Source organism: Melanotaenia boesemani, chromosome 11 (assembly GCF_017639745.1).
Source record: "Melanotaenia boesemani isolate fMelBoe1 chromosome 11, fMelBoe1.pri, whole genome shotgun sequence".
In the NCBI taxonomy this organism is placed as follows: domain Eukaryota; kingdom Metazoa; phylum Chordata; class Actinopteri; order Atheriniformes; family Melanotaeniidae; genus Melanotaenia; species Melanotaenia boesemani.
The window spans coordinates 32,432,423-32,447,226 of record NC_055692.1 but is presented as its reverse complement, the minus strand read 5'-3'; positions in this window follow the sequence as shown (position 1 = coordinate 32,447,226).

Here is a 14,804-nt window from a genome sequence, read left to right as displayed (position 1 = left end):
AAAAAGGTTCTTAAATGCATGTTTGAGAATGTCTTGTTCAATAAAGATGTGATGGAAGATTAGCTATTTAAATAATAATAAATATAAATAAATAAATAATAAAATAAATATTTTTCTTATTCCAGTTTGTTCATGTAAGCAATGAGTCCTCCTCACACACTAGAGTTCATTATGGTGTACCTCAGGGACCGATACTTTTCACTTTGTACATGCTTCCATAAGGTATTATTTTAACATTAGTAGACAGCATAGTATGAACTTTCTCTGCTACAGAGTGATTCTCAAATGTACATTTCTACAATGCCCGATGAAACAAATTAGTTTCTCAAATTCCAAAGACTTTTTAAGACATAAAGACTTAAGGCTGTTACATACTACCTGAGAAGCGAGAAGGTTTTTGTGTTCTCAAGGCTATGAGAACAAAATTAGTCATTTTGCTGTCCGGGCGTAAATGGGGATAGCTTGTGCCTGGTTCTTGGAAAAAACTTTCTGCTTGTGGGGCTTGAAGAAGTATTGTGTGATTGGTTGGACATTTGAGATGAGTGTTTTTAACGCAGAAAAGAATGAAGCGGAAAGTTGTGGCTTCCGCATTTCCCCTAGTGCAAGGTTGAGTGGATAGTTTTAATGAACAGCTGATCAAGGTGGTGAAAAAGCATAAATAAATGCATACAACACGTGGGATTTAATACGTCACCCAGTTCTTCCAGAGGCGAGGTGGGTCAGTTAGTTCGTCTGATGGAAAGTTGTGGAACATCAGCTTGTTGTCTCTCCTAAACTTTGTCCATATAAGCTAGCTCACTTTGCTCCCATATTAGCTCATATTTCTGAAGAAAACTCATTTCACTGTTTTAATCAAATAACCAATGCAGGTAAACGATTAGCAAGCTGCTCTGCTAGAAAACAAATGACGCATGTTCTGAACAGACACGAGAGCAGCCGAAGCAGATGCTGCCAAACCCCCCCTCCCCCTCCCACCTGAACATGTCCAGGTAGCCCCTAAGGAACGAGGTGAGCAGCTGAGCGTTGAATTAATTGATTATTGTGGAGAAAACACATTATATAATAGAAAAAATAGTTCTGAATTATTAATAGTAAATAAAAATAGTTTGTATTATTTTAGACTAATTTGATTTGAATGGCTGTAATGTAGGTTAGGTCATATATGTTTTCCCACTAATCTAATGCTTCACATGTGAGTCAGAGAGATAAATTAGACTTTGTGTTGCTACATGAGGGAGAGAAAGACTGGTAGTGCTGGTAGTCAAAACAATTTCTCTTGACATTGTTGGTGTAATCACTGAATGCACCTTTAAGTAAAACAAATAGTGGGAGGCCACCAGAAATAAGGATTGTGATGCTATTACACATGACATTATATGAATGGAGATACTATATAATAGAACATCTGGATAGAATAGAAAGCTGGACTTCAGGACTTGATAAGTGATCTTGCAGGGAGAAAAATCCACGTTGGGCTCTTGGTGAAAAAGGCTGAGTAAGGACAGTGATTGTAAATGACTCAGTAATAGTGAGCCTTTACCACTCCTTGTTATCTTATTACACAAAGTTCTACCTTGTAAAAATGTGATTATTTAAGTTTAAAGACGGCTCCAAGCCATTGTTTGGCTGTAAATCTACACAGTGGTTTGCTTGTGACCGTATTACATTCAGTTCATATAATACAATAAACCATGTGAGGTCCCGCTAGAGTCTGTTTTTGAGCCTACCTAATTTATTTTAGGGGGTTCTTTTCAGTTTCTTTTCATGGGGCCCAAAATCTCTAGCAGCACCCCTGGCCACGTGCACAACCTCGCTCTGTGATGGATGAAGTTTCTTGTAAAAATATTAAATAACCCAGTCAGCTGTTCATTTCACATAAAAACCCAGACACCCCCCCGCAGCAGCTAATCCCCGCCCCATTGCGGCCAAAACTTCTTGTAGAGTTTGCTCTTGTTGTTGCAGCCCCGAGAACAAAGACACAGTTCTTGCTTCTTGCAGAGTATGTAACAAGCTTTAGATGACTAAATTTTCCCTTTCTACCCTCAGACAGAATGGTGTTGTTATTGGACCTGACTGCCTCAAGAAAACATAATCTAGCTATGTAATTACTCTTGATGGCATTACTCTTGCATTACTACAGTTATTTTTGGCAAAGATCTCTACTTTGACTCGGATAAACAGGTTTCCAGAACTGCTTTTTTCACTTTCATAATCTTGTCAAAATTAGGTACATTTTGAGTCATGCAGAAAAACTCATCTATGCATTTATTACTTACTGGACTACAGCAGTTCCCTTTTACTGGACTGACTCAAATATGTCAATAAAAAGCCTCCAGGCTTCAGAGTCTGATGAGAATTAGCAGGAGAGATCTCCACTTTCTCCAGTTTTAGCTTCACTTCATTGGCTCCCTGTTAAACTCAGAATAGAATTTTAAAATTGTTTATTCAAATATAAAGCTCTTCATAACTATGCTGTTCATATTTTATACCTTCACAGCATGGTTTGGGTCAGTTTGGACCCAGACCAATAGTTTTAATACCAACCTTTTAACTACAGATCTGTAATGTCTAAGTAACCCATGTTGCCTCGATAAATTCATTACTAATCCTTATAAATGTTACAGAGAACAGGAAAGTGTTTCTTTTTAGGTTTTACGACACTCATTTTAGCAAAAAAATGTCTACTTTCCACAGTATCATATCCTGTTTTAAATAAACCATAAAACACATAACAATGAAGACATGCTGTTTAGTACTGAATAAACTTGGTTGGGGAGACAGAAAACAAGTTGTCAATAGGCTTATATGTGACAACCCGAAAATAACCGTAACTCAAAGAGAAGATTTCATTTTGAACATCTGGCGCCTCTGTTACAGGTCGAACCAAATCCAGAAAAACCCTCTCACAGGTTTACAGGTTTACTTGTTGTTCCCAGAGTTCATAATAGTAGAATGGGAAGCAGAGCTTTTGGTTGTCAGGTCCCTCTCTGTGGAACCAGCTCCTATTTTGGGTTCAGGAAGCAGACACCCTCTCTACCTTTAGACTTCAAACTTTCCTCTTAAAGCTTATAAAGCTTATAGTTAGGGCTAGCTTGTGTGACCCTTACCCAAATATATGCCATACGCATCTAGCAGCAACCTATTGACTTAGGCTGCTATAGGGATGTCCATGCACTAAGCATTTTCTTCCATTTCTCTTCACTCTTTTTTCTCTCTTAATTAATATATGACTTTGATGTCATTAACTTTTGTTTATCTTCTTTCCCAGCAAGTATCCTTAGAGTTAGGATGCACATCTCTGTCCTGTGTTCTCTAATCCCAACCAACCGAGGCAGATGGCCGCTCTTCTTGAGTCTGGTATGCTGGGGCTTTCCCTCCTGTTAAAAGGGATTTTTTTTCTCCACTGTCCACTGTCCAGCTCAGGATAGGGAACTGAGTTAAAAAGAAGATTTGATACAATTCATAGGTTTCCTTACCAATGCCATTATTTATTGGTTTTAAATATCACATTCATAAAAACTGGACTGTGTCTGTAAAGTGAGATAACTTTGTTGTCAATTGGTGCTATAAAATAAAAAGCAGTCAGATCCAGGCTCAGGAAGGCCCCATCTCCTCAGTACATTTTGTAGTTGTCATGTTAGCAGACTTGTGTTCATTTGCCAGCATGAAGCAGAGAACTTGTTTCAGCTTCTCTGTAGATTTGTGGATGCTTTGTCTGGTCGCTCATGACTGGAGTCGTTGGCATAGTGTAAAAATGAAATTGGACTCTTTGTAATATTGCGTAATTACTGTGACACAATTGTGCTGCTGCTGTCAAAACTTTCCACTGGCTTAAGGGACAGGCAAGGCAAGGCAAGTTTATTTGTTATAGCACAATTCAGGGTGTTTTACAGAGACATCAGAAAATTAGAAGCACAATTTAAAACTAAAAACAAGAAAAAGTAAAAAGAAAAACCTCAGATAAAAATTGTATTAAAAACATGAAGTTACAAAAATTCAAGCTTAAAACAAACAGTTGCTGATTTGGACTTTTAAACAAAAACTATTGAAATGCAGCAGAGAACAGGTGTGTCTTTAACCTGGATCTAAATAAACTGAGTGTTTCAGCTGATCTGAGAGTTTTCGAGAGTTTGTTCCAGACATGTGGAGCATAGAATCTGAATGCAGCTTCTCCATGTCTGGTTCTGACTCTGGGAACTGATAAAAGACCAGATCCAGATGACCTGTAGATAACTGATTTCTTTAGGTAAACCTGTAAAAACACTGTTGCATTAATCAAACCTAAACATTACTAAAACCTAAAGGTGAATGCATGGACTAGTTTTTCCAGGTCCTGTTGTGACATCAGATCTTTTACCCTTGATATATTCTTATGAAAACTAAAAAGTCAGCACAAATAAACAGGTTATCACACCGACCATGAATACACCATGTATGTTTCTTTCATATCTCGCATAGGTATGTAAATCTGCAAACATGTGAAGGTGCTTTGTGGCATACAGACTGTAGATTTTCATTACTGGCCTCTGATTTTAAGTGTAATTTTTTACTTTCGGTAAGTGGTTGTAAAAAGCCGAGGATCTGAGTGGAAAGTTGCTGTGCTCAGCAGGATGTGTTTTACGTAGGCAAACGTTTTGGTCTTATGACTGATTTGATTGACAATGGTTAGTTTACCACAATTTGGGTAGCAGATCAGCTGACATGCATGAGACTATTACACAAGAACAAACCTATGACTTGAACTTAAAATAGCTTTCGCCAGACCCAGTCAACACAGCAGAAGGGTGATCCGGTTCACCGCCTGGACCCAGGAACGTCTTTTAAAACCAGAATCTTCCCTCACAAAAACTTTATGAATTTACTCAAGGGGATGAATAAAGTAGACTGTATTGGTCAAACTACCTACCTACCTATTAGTTCAATCCCTGAAATAGATACTGAAGTGTCTGCACAATACATTAGACTTCATGTGGCCTGTGGTGGGTTGAACAGTGTGCGAATGTATGTGATAGAACAAAAAGCATTGTGTTACCTGGAAGATACTGAATGTAGATTAATTTCTGATGAGTCATTTTTTTTCTTAAGATTCGTTCCTCGGCTGCAGAAGCAGCTTCGTGATCAGCGCACAAAATGGAAATTAACCACCAGATTTTCATCCTCCATTTCTGTTTTGGATGCAGAACAGTGAGCTGGTGGCCTACGCTGGAGAATTCATGTTGGAAGAGTTACTGGCTACAGACAATAAGTACATGACTTTAAATGCAGTTGTGCCAATCTGGATGAAACTCCCATGTGCAGGCTAGTACATCACTTTCCTCCTCCTTTGTTCTCTAATTATCAGTCCCATTGTTGTTCTACCAGACATTCAGTCATGACTTTCAGGACTGTTTACTCTTTACAGATTAGATCTGCCTTCAGATCCATTGTTCTTGTAATAAATACCTCCTATTTTTGACTGCTTTCCCATTTACTGTTTCTTCTGCAAGATGCATTAAATTATTCAGTGTATTCAGACATATGTATTTTCCTTTAATAGCAGCCAAATATGTCAGAAATGAATCCACACAGATTAACAGATCTGTGAAGGCCAGCCACACATTATAATATCCACATCTCACCAGTTTTTAAATGACTAATTTTATTTGTAGCCAAGTCTGAACACCACATATTCCCTTCACATTATTTCTTTACTAAATCACTAATTTCCCAACCCTTACATTGTTAAAAACACCTTTTATCTGTAAGGTCAAATTATGTTGGTATTAATACTTATTGCTTTTCTTTAAGTTACCAGGGGTTCAGTCTCTCTTTCCTGGTCACCTGGTGCAGCAAAGGTGTGGCCACATCCTGAGTACTCTGATAAGCTGCTGCCAGCTTCATTGGACTTTACCACATGCTGCAGTGTCTTAGGGGTGTTGCTTGATTTATTTTGAGGTTTTGGCTGGTGCAAAATGTAGTAGCCATTTTATTTCCCCCTTTTGTGTTTTTACTCTTGGTTTAGCTAAACTAGAATTTAAATTCACCTGTGTGATCGTCCAGGAGGTCAGTTTGTTATGTTCAATCATTTATTTGGTTGATGGATAAAGTTCTACTTTGTTCTGATTTTGAGTCTAGTTGTATTTATGTGGCTGGAGGCACCCTGGTTAACTCCAGTTCTACTTTAAACCTCCAGGACTTTAGGAAGGATCTTTACAAGGTGTAATGATAGAAGAGTGGAGACAGGGCCTTCAGAAGCAAAAGATTAAAAACAATTATAACAAAATCAAAATAAAATGGATTCAACCTGTGCCGGCTCTGGATGATCTGTAAGAGGAAGAGAATAGGTAGATCAATGAACTCCTGTAGCTCCACCATTGGAAACAGCTTAATCTGGACCTCCTAAAAAGACGACACATGCATAAAAACAAAACATTACCTAGGTGCTCCCCTACAACATGCGCACACACACAAAACTGAGTGAGACACACAACAAACCAAAAAGAACCAGAAGAATTGGTAAATCCCCTACATCCAGCACAGGAACCAAACCACTGGGTTCATTTATCAGCTTAATAAAATAACAGCAGAGAAACTAACCATAGGGGCAGATATAAACTTTTAAAATAAAACATAAAAAAAATTACTCAGAAAACAGTAGCAGGCTAACCTGTAAAGCAAAATAAATACTGTCAGCTGCTAATAAATGAAAACCACCAAAAACCAAAAAAGGAAAGGAATCCTACCCCTGGTTTGGGATATGCAAAACTTTCCTCCTCCACCTGATTTCTCCCAGGCACTGCAACTGACTACGGTGGTCAAAAGCCGGGACCTTGATGCAACCGGTTAAAATCCTACACTTCAAACCCAAACCAGTGAAGTACTTCTGTGATTACTAACAGTTAAAACACCTACATCAGTAGGGATATTCCACACAGTGCTGTTTCACCATCTGCTTAGGCGAAGTGGATTCCCTGCTCTACTCATCCCCCCCGGATTGTAACCACCTACACCAGCTGCTACCATATTGACCATATAAGGAAATAGAATTTTGCCTACCCACACAAAGAAATGCAAACATTTTCATATGGTGGGGTGCTCGGGACTGTAAAGCTAAAATTGAACGTGAGCCCCACCTATTTATGATGCCCTGCCACTGCATGTCAGCAGTCTTTTTGAAATTTAGTATAAATATTCTACATGCTAGGAGAACAAAAGGCGAACAAAAAATCCTCTTGGAGCAATGGCCTACAACCAACAGGAAGTTGGCCATTTTGAGTCAAAGTTGCCATTTTGACGTTTTACTCACGTTGCATTTTATCTATCACCTCCTAGAGATTTTTATTGTACTGCCATTAAAATTGCTCAGGATGTTCAAAAGGCATGTGTGATTAAAAGTTTTGAGAAAACTTTCTCAAAGGAGAATGGGCATAGCGGGGGTGGGGCCTTTAAGTTTGATGTCTCACCATGAAAAACTAAATTATTTAACTCCCACATAAAACAAGATATCTTAGCCAAAATGCCCACATATGCCCACAGTTAAATCCTATCTACATGTCAATAATTGGATTATGAATTGGCCACACTCCCTAGCAAAATGAAGTCTTTTTTTTTTTTTTTTTAATTTGACGTTTTGGTCAGAGCCAGGTCTACACTGCGTCAGAGAGCAGAAAACAAGTTGGTGATGATATCCAGTGAAAACTGTTGCTCAGTGCTGCAGGGCGAGACTGTGGTGCCATGGTGAACTTGAAAAAGACGCCATGACATCATAAATCAATATAAGTTCCTCAATTTTCATCCAGTCACCATCAACCTTATAGAGATTTAATCATGGTCTGGGGCCTCATTTATAAAGCTGGAAGTCAGCCATCTTGAAAAAAAGTGTCTTTTTGCATTTTAACTATCTCCTCCTACAGATTTTTGTTATCATACTGACCTCAAAATTGTCTGAAACACTTCAGAAGTATGTGTGATGAAAAGTTATCAAAAACTTTCTCAAAGAAGCTGGCATTCGGTGGTGGCACCTGGCCAAACTTTGATTCGTCGTTAGGCACCAAACCCATTATCTCTGACATACAACATCCAACCTGCGCCAAACTGACCATGTTTCACTACAGTTCCATGCTGACCACATCTACATGTCCAGGATGTTGTCAGCGGCCAGATGTTGTCCACCCCCTGGAACAGGAAGTCATGTGATTTTAACACTATAATACCTTTACAACTCAATCAAAAATATTTTTATCATCCTTCATGTAGTCAGGAAAGAAGAGTACCTGAAAGAAAAGAGTACCTGAGTGTCCAAGGTGCTTATCTCTGATTAAACTATGCTACATGATCCAGGTTATTTTAAACAGGAGGCTAGCAAGGCTGCTAGTTGATTTTAAAGCAAGCTGCTGTATAAAAATGTGAAGAAATGTTTCCTGTAAGCAGTTTGATTTTGTATAGGAAGATATGAGAATGAAGTACCAAGAGATATGTTTAACTTTAAAAGGGAAGGTCACAGTTCAGGCCGAGATCTCAGCCCGATTTTCATCAGCTATGATGGCTCTCAATGTGAAGCTAGCCTCACAAGTCATTCGTCAAACACAAGGATCCAGTCTACCACCACCACCAGACAGTAAGCCAGAACCACTAGGAAGCATACTTCACACCAAAAGAACAAACTTACCTTTCTATGGCCGTTTTGAACCTGTAAATGTTTCAAATTGGTGATCCAAATTATTAATGTAAAGATGTTTCATTTCTCACATCTCAGCGGTGGATGTGAGTGTGTGTTAGAGCGAGGAACAGAATAATTTCCTTTCTTGATTTGTGGTCCCCCCTGATGGAGTTTTAATTCTTTTTTTGTTTTTTATGTAAATTCTGGCATTGAGGGATTAAATCTCTTTTCTTGCACGCCACGGGGACTGCAGATGGAAACTAGCTAGAAAGCTATAATCAGGTGGAGTGCATCTTTATTCAGTCTGAGTTTAATGGTTTTACTGATCATGGTCCCTGACAAATAAATTATTCAAAAAATAAATAAAATCCTGTTCGTATAAAGCCAGCGCATTAACCAACTGATTACATTTAATATTCTCCTCCAATGTGAGATACAGAAAAACTCATTTTAAACTGGAAGAAAACCTCAAGCAGAACCAGGAAGGACAGTCATCTGCCTCGACTGGTAGGGGTGGACAGGATAGGACAGAAGGGTTAATAGCACCACAGCTCTAAAGAAAGATTTATACTCGCGTAGTGTCTGTGTGCAGTTGGTTACAGCATAGCTGATGCTGGCGAGTGTGGTCTCACACTTGATGTACATGTCGTTTTGGTGCCATGTTGCAGTTTCTCCTCCTAATCTGAAGATGGCAGCAGGGGTGGTATCGGCTGGCAAACTCACCTGGTGAGAGTTCTTTTGATGGTTCACTGGACAACAATGGCGTTCAGTATGGTTCAGTGTCTTTATTATCTTGTGGAAGAAAACAAATAAATAATTTGATCATCAACTTAATCCATTGGGTGTTGTTTTAAAAATGTTGGTTACTACACAAATTCAGCCAGAAGATTCAGAAATCCAGAAACTTATAATCCCAAATTGAGCACTCATAAGGCTCATAAGTACATCTGTTTAACCGTCTGCGTAGCAGGGGTGCATGTCACGTTTGGAAGAGGTGCATGTCGGGCCTCCGCGGAGCTATGCAGAGCCTACGGCGAGTGACACAGAACTCAGACACTGCACAAGCATAAAATCCACCTTTAGCCACAGATACCTGCTCAGAAAGAAAAAGGTAAACACAAATTAACGAAAATAACAATGTCATAAAGTTGTACATGGAGAATAAAGAAAGAGAAGTAATGTGTGGTACTCAGTGCAGCTTTCTCCCAGCATGATTAAAGAGGTCACTAAGCCAGCCCTAACAATTTAACAATTAAGGAACATTTGAAGCCTGATCTTTTACCCCAGGATAGTCCTAGGGCAGTGGGTTCCCAGCCTGGGGGAGTCCCCCAAAGAGCAAAGGGGGCCCCTGAGGATTTGATTCAGAGCTATTGTGAATAATGTACACACACTGTCCCTATTTTAAGAAAAGAAAGTATGGCTTTATATTAATATAATTAATTTAATTTAACTTAGGCTTTATTGAAGGACTCAGCTAGAACACATTATTTATGGTGAGACTCTCACTTTAAAAGCATAAAAAAACATCATTCCTGATTTTAACTTCAGGGACTCCCTTCCCCAGAACAGAAATGTCAGGAGTATGGTTTCAGCACAGGTTGGTGCAGGGGTTCCATGGGTTTTTAGTATATGCATGAAGGGGGTTCCTGAAGAAAACAGGTTGGAACCACTTGTCTAGGGGACTTGGTTTGATTTGGCAAGGAAATATGAAAAAATTTGCACCTTCATTTTCTTTGTTGTCACAATGCATTGAAGTCAAGCAGACCCAAAAATGTCACACAGATCTGCTCGTTAGGGGAGCTATTCCCTTAAAAGATAACTGACCAAGAAGAACATAATCTGCCTCATTGATTGGCCAGGACCAACCAAAAATGTTGAGTTAACACTGAAGCAACAATAAATGTATGCACTCTTGGGCTTTCTGTTTTTGTTTGTTTATTTAGATCACCATTAGCTTTTTCATAGCAGCAGCTATTCTTCCTGGGCTCCGACTGAATCCATAATAATATACAAATATAATAATTGTTAATTTATAATATTACAGAAAAATAAAAATAAATAAAAGTCCATAGGTTCATTACACGCCAAAAATACTTCTTCTTGTTCTAACAGTTCTAATGAAAACCATCAGTGAATACAGCAATTTATTTTCACTTTAACCCAAGAAAGACCTTCATGCATTTTAGTAACATTCACTCTCAACCCACATGGAAGAGCTATCCATGCTGATTTATTCTGGACCAATTGCAATTTCCTTATATTACCAAGGTAAGTATTGGACCAAACTATTGAGCAATAATCCAGATGAGACAAAACCAAAGCTTGAATTACTTGTTTGACTGATTGTTGTGCCAGATATTTTGCACAATTACTAATAAAGTGTTTCCCATTTAATTACTATTCTCTGTATGTATTTGTCCTATGTTAGTGTATTTTCAGTGATAAGTCCTAAGAGTTGAACTTCTTCTACCTGCTTTATTAACATGTTATTTATACTAAGATCAAGCTTTGGTTTTGAAAATAAAGAATAGTTTGTTCCAATTACTGTACTGGTTGTTTTAGACAACATTCAAAATAAGTTTATTACTAGCGATATAATCTACAACCAACTTCAGTTCCTCTCAAGATTTTTATTCAAGTCACTGATCGTTGTTTCAGCAGAATATATTGTAGAGTCATGAGCATACATTGAAATACGCCACATTTTTAAAACTAAAGGAAGATTATTAGTGAAAATTTTGTACAGGAATGGCCCAAAACAAATTCCTTGAGGCACTCTGTGTTTCACATATTTAACATCTGAATAACTTCCATTGAAATACACCATTTGCCTTCTGTCACACAAATAACTTTCCATCCATAATAATGCAGACTGAGAAAAACAATAGCATCTTAATTTACCCAACATTTTTTGTGACTGTTTTGTTCAAACCTAATGTGGTATAGTGTCTAATTATTAGTATCATGTAGATAGATATTTGGATGTACTAAGCAAATTTAGCCACATGGGTCTGTTTCCATAATTATCACATGGTTCCAGATACCACAATGACTTCAGAGTACATACTATAAATTCAATTATAGCCACAGCCCCAGATGTTACCTGTATGATAGCTTCAGGTGTGATGTCAGAAGTAATGTAGAGGATGTCCTTTGTTTGTGAACCTATGGGTCATTCTTTTAATTCAGTGCCATTTAAGCATTGTGACTTTAATTTTTAAAACTTTAAATTTTGCAAGGATTTTTCATATAATCTGAATGTGGGCTTAATAAACTACAAGAAATTTATATTTGTCAAGCTCAGGATATTAATTTCTCATAATTTCGACCAAATGTTTGGCATGTAACATGGTCCAAATGTCCACCCTGTTATGGGACATTTTCATCTTGATGGATACATGTTATTAATGCATGGCAATAGTGATTTTTGCATTTTTGAAGACCTAAAATGTCTCTTATTTGGCCAGTGAAAGTATTTAAAAAATATAAAAACTTGGACATGTGCCCTGTTTTTAACAGATTTAAGTTTCTCAATTCATTCACCATGTTAATAACCCCAAAGTCAATCCAAATATTATGAAATTCTATTTAATTAATGTAAAAAAAATACAAGAGTGACAGGGTGGACAACATGTAACAAGGTGGACATAGTACATTGTATAACCATACATTTAATTTAAAAAAGAAAGGGCAAATCACTAATTTTTCATCTCATTTTAGTATAAAACAATGCCCAACCAACATAAACATCAGGGACAGGCAGACATCCCTGTACCAGACAACGTCATCTCTTGGACATGGCCAGTAGAATTTCTTGACTCCATTTTTATGCATACATTTCACTCTGTCATCTTCAACATCCAAGATGATTCCTAGATAAGTTTCATCATCGTAGTTAACAATGCACTGTCAGACTTTGATGGTTCGTCACTACAACACAGGTTTTCCTCTTCTCCCAGACTTGCTTCCTTCAGGTCAAAGCACCCACAGTCAAGGACACCTTTCTCTGCCTGGCAAAGACAAGTTATGTCTCCATATTTAATTGTTCCTGGAGAGAGACTGATAACTTGGTGGATTTCCATTGTTTGTTTGTTTTTTTTTTGTTTTTTTTTCATGGAACAGGTGTGGGCACTTTTCTCATTTCTTGGACTTTCCTCTCAACTTCTTCTTCTTTGAAAAAAAAAAAAAAAGAAAAAAAAGTCCCTGTGTTTTTCTGCATTGGGGATATCCCCTCAATGACACACAGTGTTGTCAGTTGACCTTTTGAGAATAACCCAACACCATCTGGAAATCCTTTCCCATTGCTGACCTCAAAGAAGTTCCAGTTTATTTCTTTAAAGGCTTTTTTACATGGGCCTTTCCATAGACATCCCACCAGTAACCCTGTTACTGTACAAAATAGTAAAAGAGTGGACAATAACAGGAGGGACATTTTTGGCTAGAAAGTTAGCCATTATTCCTCAAGGGATGAGAAACATGCTAGCACCTAATGATCACAGAGGAAAATTTACAACCTACTTATTAACCACATTTTAAATTCTGCAACAAAATGTTCAAATTCAACAAAAAAAATAGTGTAACAGAGTGGACAAGTTCTGCTTTACCACATCAGAGAGCCATTCTTAAAGGCATAAAAAAGGTAGAGTGAAGAGAGATACTGAGCTTCTTATTGAACATTTCCCTACAAAAATCTTTAGTTACTTCCTGAAGATCATGTGACTAGAAGATGGTCAATGGGTGTATTTAAATTTTTCAGAGTAACAGGGGGGACAATCAACACAGGGATAGAACTTATTTTAAAGTTTTAAAGCATTTAAAAGATATTATTATTAAAAAAATTACATTTGTTTAGAAAGTTGAAAAATAATTACATAAATTAACAAAATATGTATAAATTGTTTAATTTTTATGACCTCCTGTATGGAGAACTGGCCCAAGGGCACCACTTAAAAGGCAGACCCCATCTGCGCTACAAAGACGTCTACAGGCAAGAACTGAAAGTCCTGGGAGCAAACCTCAACACCTGGGAAGCTACCGCCTCAGACAGGAGGGCAACAGTCAGAGCAGGTCTCGCCAAGTTCGACGCTGCGCTTGCAGAACAGTCCGAGACCAAGAGGCAGAGACGGGAGGCTGCAAACCAGACTAGCAGACCATCTACAGCAGGGCTACTCAATTCGGTCCTGTGAGGGCCGCAATCCAGCAGGTTTTCCATGTATTCCTGTACCAACACACCTGAGTCAAATTCATGAGTTATTGTGTAGAACCTGATTGGCTGTTAGAGCCACCTAATTTGACTCAGGTGTGTTGGTGCAGGGATACATGGAAAACCTGCTGGATTGCGGCCCTCGTAGGACCGAATTGAGTAGCCCTGATCTACAGTCTTCTTCTGTACCGAAAGCGGAAAGGACTGCCACTCCCGGATCGGGCTGACCAGCCACACCCGAAGTTGTATCACCAGACGAGACACCAGCCAGAGCGCAGCTCCATAGTCCCCCGAGACTGACGGAGACCTACTATTTGTAACTGTAGTCAAGCAAACAAAAGTGGGGTCAGGTCAGTTTGGCCTGTTTGCAACAAAATAAGATAGACTATTCTTAATTAAGTAAGAATTGTTATTAATATTTTTATAATTTATGGCAGAAGTGGGCTTAGAATTAAAATAGTGATATTATGAATTTAAAAACTAATGTTATTTAAACAAAATATAACATGTAGCATCATGGAGACTCAAATGGCACAGAACAGTAGGAATGACTCCTATATAAGGCCACTGCTATAGATAGTTTGTAGGATTCTCAACATTAAGAGACCACACAATTGCTGCAGATCTGTTCAAGATGTCACTTTTTGTAATAAAACCTTCTATATTATACACTGAGTTGGTTTCTGGAGTTCTTTTTACCTCCTAAGTATTTTTGTCACTTTATCTACTTCAATAAGTTCACGGCAAAATGGCATCACGAACCAGGAAGAAAGTAACCACACAATGCCGTCACAAAACATGGCAGACCCAGTGCTTGTTTCTCTCCAGCCTCCGTATGCACCGGAAGATCCAACAAGTGAGTATATCTCTGTGTTGGTTTGTCTGGAGAGGTTGTGGAGCTGCTTGGACAGTACTGAAAGATTTCTGTGTGGTAGAATAGCAGGAAGGTTTGGCTCTGTTTAA